Below are 5,856 nucleotides of genomic sequence, written 5' to 3'. Positions count from 1 at the left end.
AGTAATGATTGAATGAAGTCACATTTTGTAAAAATCTAGAAGTGTTGCATCATTCAAGAGAACGCCAATTTTTTTCGATAAATGTCTGAACCATAACAAAATTTGGATACAATCTTAGTGGATTAATAGCTACCCATCCTAACCATGGAAAGAAAATTTTCAAACATCTCTTTGACGGACATCGATTTGCATCACTTCTTTATTAAATCTATTGGTTTAGTTTGATTCTTGGTGGGTCCCAAAACTGAAAAAATAAATCGACTAAAATAAATAATGAGAAGTAAAAGAAAAAGAAAGTTATGTTTGAGCCCAGGTTCAAACTGGGGACCTCTAGTGTGTGAGACTAGCGTGATAACCAACTACACCACCCAAACAACTTTGGACAAAATTAAAATATTTTGAGTTTCAATTTTGACAAAAACATAATGTTTTAAGTTTACAATTTTTGTTTCATAAAGGAAAAAATTGGATTGCTATTATTAGAAGGGTTGGAAATACAATGATAAATATGAAAATAAAAGAACATGGATTGAGAGAATAAAATACCATTTAAAGATTAAATTCTCACCCTCCCTCTGGTCCCCCAAAACATTAAATACGTTTAATCAACCATATAGTCATAAAAAAAAAATAAACTAGAAAAAGTTTACCAAATAAACAAAAAAAAAAAAAAAGTTACTACATTACAAACCATTAAAATTTTAGTTGACCCAATATCTCCAATTTTCAAAAATAAAATAGAAGAATTCCCATACGAAACCTTCAAATAAAGAAATAAACAAAAGCTTACTTTCAACCGCTGTCACAAACTAAAGACTCATAGTCATAGAAAAGCAAAAACAACATTAAATAAGCTCAGCATATTCCTACATGGAAAAAAAATGAAGCACATTTGCTCAACTACACAAAATAAGTATGGTGTCGTTATAACAAAATAATTGTTGAGTTTTTACAAAATTTTAGAAGTGCAATTTGTTCCACATTGACAATTGAAGAAAGCGATGAACTCCTAATACTAAAAAGGAGTCTATACCCCTAGTTTAAGTTGTCCTAGTTAGGAGAGAATTGTTTTATGTGATTGTAGCAATCTTTCACATAGTTGATTTTTCTTATCCACAGTTTGTCTCCGAGTTAGGAGTTTACCACATAAATTCTTGTGTACTCAGTTTCCATTTTTAGGCTTGGAAATACTAGGAGAAAGTACGGTTCTAGGCTTGGAAGTCTCTAACTATTTTACTTGAGATTCCTTGATATGAGGCTCAAACTCATATTCTACCTTACCAACTTGTTTTTGGTACGACGGAGAATAAATACCTTCTTCGTCATTCGATCGAGAGAATTACTCAAACGTGTCGATCTCGGTGCAACAGACAATGGAAGGCTCTGAACGAATTTCTAGTGTAAGCCCTAGATGTGCAAGTTCAGCATAATAAAGTCCAAAGTCTTACTGTGACCTATACTTCGAGAAACTAACTGCTCAACATTGTGGTCAATGCAAGCAACTTCACTGCAAGTCTCAGTATTACTAGAAGATTGATGTTCCTACGATCCTTCTAGTCTCCCAACTGATTCAGTAATCTGAGCAACGAGGTTACTCAAGTTACTAAATTCATTTTTAATTTTAGTTTCAAAACTGAAGCTATCTTGTTGGAAGCTAAGGGATTTTTGTTTAAGTCGTCATAGTTAGAAAAACTTTAAGCCTAGTGTACTAACTCTAATTAAATTTCTTTTGTATTTTCTAGTTCGAGAATGGGAAAAGAAGTGTGAGTAGTCAAAAGCTTTGAGAGACTGCTATTGTAATTAGGATCAAGAGAGAGAATTGTGTTTTGTGATTGTACCAATATTTCACATTGTTGATTTTTCTGGTTTGTCATTTTTCTTTGAGTTAGGAGTTTACCACGTAAATGCTCGTGTACTCAGTTTTTTTCTTTATTTTAATTTCTCTGTCAATTTTCTTTCTTTTTTTTTTTTTTTTTTTTTTTTTTGCTTTTTCCTGTGAAAGAAGTGGAAGGTTTTTCTGAACAAATGATCATAGTGTTAGGTTTGTAGTTTCTTGAATTCCTTAGTATGTAATATGGTTGCAGCATTGTTTGACCCTCCACATCAGAAAAGAATTCTTGAAATAGACTACAGTATTGTGAATAGTGTAGGTTGTTCACTATTTGTTGTTTGCTAGGATGAGAAGCAAATATGTCAACCTTTATGAGTTTAGTAAGGTTTGATGTAGAGAACTTTGATGGAATGATCAACTTCAGTTTGTGGCAAGTGCAGGTCAATGGTGTGCTGCTACAAATTGGGTTACACAAGGCCTTGAAAGGAAGACCAAACAATGGTACTTTTTAAGAATTAAGCAGTGATGGTGTTCCAAAAGAGTCCAACGACGATTACATTAAGGGTTCTAAAAAGTCCTACATGAGCAATGAAGATTGGGAGGAAACGGATTTGAGGATTGCTAGTGCATTCAAGCTAAATTTTGCTTAAAATATTGTTGCGAATTTGCATGGAATTTCGATAGCCAATGAGCTTTTAAAGAAGCTTGATGCAATGTATTAGGCAATAAGCATCTCAAACCGGTTGTACATGACAAAGCAATTTTACACATTGCAAATGGTGGAATGTACGAAAATCTAACATCATTTGGATAATCTCAGTGGCATCATTTATGATCTAGAGGTGATAGGAGCGATGATAAAAGATAAATATAAGGAAATCAAACTCATCTTATCACTTCTTCTTATGAACACATCAAGCCAATCTTTCTGTATAATAAATAAACTTTAGATTTTGTTGAGGCTATTAGTAAATTTTGTCAAAGAAAAGAAAACTTAAGAGTGAGTGGCATACTTCACTAGAGGATTCAACACTGGTAGTTAGGAAGTGGAAGAAAAAGAAAGAGGTAGTGCATAAAAAGGTTTGTTAGAAATGTGGACAGTTTGTTCACATGAAAAAGGATTGTTGTAACAGAGCCTGTTCGTCAAAAAGACTGAGTTGGATACTAATGTTGTCTTTATCGTCATGGAAGATGACAATATCTTCCATCGAAGTAATGCATTATTTATCCTCTGCTATATATCTGTAAATGCATTATTTATCCTTTGCTATATAGATGTACTACCATGATAGACGATGCAATATTAGCAGTTCCATAAGTTTTTTCACGTGGATTGATTTTGTGGTTATGCAAGGTGTATAGTGGAAGTCGTTAATGGCTGAAGGACTTCCTGGTGAGCTAAGTTGGTGGAAGTTGTACCAGCAAGGTTTAACGGCATGTGACGAAAAAGGAAAATCTTGGGAGCTGGTATTCCAAGTATCTACTTTTCATGGAGTAGGTGATAGTTCTCTAACTTCAGAATTATTAATGTCAGTGAAGATAATGGATGTAGTAGAAGCTGTAGATTCTCCAAAAATCTTATTACGGTGTTGAGTTTTTGGAAAAAATATTAGAAGTGCAGCTTGTCCCACATTGGAAAAGTTGAAGAAAGTTATGAGCTCCTAACACTATAAAAGGAGCCTATGTATCTAGTTTGAAGTCGTCCTAGTTAGAAACACTTTAAGTTTAGTGTGCTAACTTTAATTAAATTTCTTTTGTATTCTCTAGTTTGGGAGTGAGAAAAGGGGTGCAAATAGTCCAAAGCTTTGAGAGCATTCTACTGTAATTATGTCTGGTTGAGAGAATTGTAGTAATCTTTCACATAGTGGATTTTTCTGGTCCGTCTTTTCTTCAAATTAGGAGTTTTCCACATAAATTCTTGTATTCTCAGTTTTTATTGTTTTTCTTTTATTTCTCTATTATTTTTATGCTTTTTCCTGCAACAGAAGTGGGAGATTTTTCCCAATAATAACACTACTACGTTCATGAATTCATCTATACATTTAGCATATCCCTACATTAAGAAAAAGCATTCGACTTAAGCTCGGAATGCAATAAGTATGATGTAACACCCCACACCTTTTTATTTATTTATTATTAATGTAAAACTTTTCCCCTTTTCAGGATTTGTCCTTAGTTGAAGGGCATATTTGGAATTCCGAATTTAAAGTATGAATGCGAGGACTTAAGTGTTGTCATGGAATTTATTCACAAAATTTTCAATTTTCAAATGCAATTTAAAAAAAGTTATGGCAGGAATTAATTATTTTTGAAAAAAGGAAAGGGATTAAATAGTATAAAGTGGGTTAAGGAAATGATTTAATTAAAAATATACTATTTTCCTTTATTATTATTATTATTATTTTTTTCTTTAAAAATAAAAAGGGCACCCCCCCCCCCTCCTTCTTCATCCCGAGTTGTCCCTCCCACGGTCTGCTGCCAGTCACAAATCACAACCGCCCATATCGGACGCTGAACGTCCGCCGCCAGCCACGAATCCCAGCCGCTCGCATCCCTTTCTCTCTCGGCAACCCAAACCACGCGGCCTCTCCCTTCTCAGTTGCGTGTCCACGCCTCGCCTCGTCACCGGCCTTTCGCATGCCTTTGCTCACGCCGTAACGGTCGTCGTCGACTCTCAGCCGTCCGCGGGTGCCAGATCGAAGATCGTGGGTTCGACGTCGTTGCTAATCCGCCTTGTCGTCCAGCGTTGCTTCTTCGTCTGGCGACGCTTTTTCGTCCAATGTCGCCCAGCTCCTACCGTCGTTGCGGTTACTGTCACACCTCTTTTGGGTAAGATTCTTAGTCTCTCTTAGGGTCTACATGTTGGAGAATAACTCTGTCTAATTAAGTCTCACATTCATGAGAAACTCATCATGAGGCTCTATACTGTCATGGGCTAGAAAACTACTTAAGCCAATCCTCATATTATTCTTTAGCCTTAAAACAATCACATATCATTACTTAGACCCTGTTGCGGATGAGTCTAAAATTTCCTTTGAAAATGAGGTTTTGAAGTCCCTAGATGCTAAAGCATCGGTCAATTGATAACATATTTTCATAACCTTGTAATAACCATAATTGATCTATGAAGTTAGTTTTTACGATAAAACCTTCTTGATTCATAAGTCATATCTTGAATTACTCATACTCCCTAGAGCTAGTTAACTCATTGCCCATGCAAGGGAAAACATACTATCACGTACTGCTCCAAACCCACCTATTGCAACATCTTGTTATCAACTCAACTTTATTACATGTCTATCCCTTATCCCAATGGTGATATTGGAAGATCCAACTTACTTACTTTTGTGCATATACCACTTTTTCCTACCTCGAGCTGGATTAAGTTCCTTTTTCAATAAAATTGATGGTCTTGCTAGTTCATGTTTCGAACTTGCACAATACGTCAAAATCCTTTAAATCTTACTAATGCCCTCAATGGTTTACCTCTTAACTAATGAAACCTCAACATAACATGTCAATAGTTATTCAACAACTACTGTTACTAGTAACTCCATTTTAGTTCATCCCTTCTCAAACTTTTATTTTTGTAAAGATTCTTGTGTTAAAAAAAGTTCCATACCGATCACCTATGTTAGCTATCTTTCCATCCAACTCATATTTTCCTAAAGTTCCACATGATAATGAGATATTTATCTTTTAAACCAAAACAAATTCCTTGTAACCCCTCATATCATACCTCAAAACCATACTTAACTGGGAGTTTTGAACACATTAAATTCCTTTCTATTTCCAAACGAGTAAACTTTCTTGGATACTTTTTTTTTCCACTTTCCAAGTGGAACATAATCTTTTTACTAAAGTATATTTATTTAACTCTTCCATAAGTCTTATCTCTCTCACTAAGAATTTTTATCTTGTAGAATTCTCCTTTGTCAATTTTCATGCTTTAAACTCCAAAAGACTTTCATTTGTTCAAATTTGTCAACCTTTGATCTTCTTATCACAACAAGGCTATGGATTTA

At 34.6% G+C, this 5,856-nt stretch overlaps 1 non-coding gene across 1 annotated transcript; it reads right to left on the bottom strand.

Annotated features, from left to right (window-relative positions):
• Positions 1-300: 300 nt before the first annotated feature.
• On the bottom strand, positions 301-374 carry TRNAV-CAC. Its single transcript has one exon. It is a non-coding gene; the product is annotated as a tRNA-Val (tRNA).
• Positions 375-5,856: the final 5,482 nt, after the last annotated feature.

Source organism: Benincasa hispida, chromosome 7, assembly GCF_009727055.1.
Source record: "Benincasa hispida cultivar B227 chromosome 7, ASM972705v1, whole genome shotgun sequence".
NCBI classification, from domain to species: domain Eukaryota; kingdom Viridiplantae; phylum Streptophyta; class Magnoliopsida; order Cucurbitales; family Cucurbitaceae; genus Benincasa; species Benincasa hispida.
Note: the sequence above shows the minus strand (reverse complement) of the source record. Positions and strands in the feature narration are given on the sequence as shown.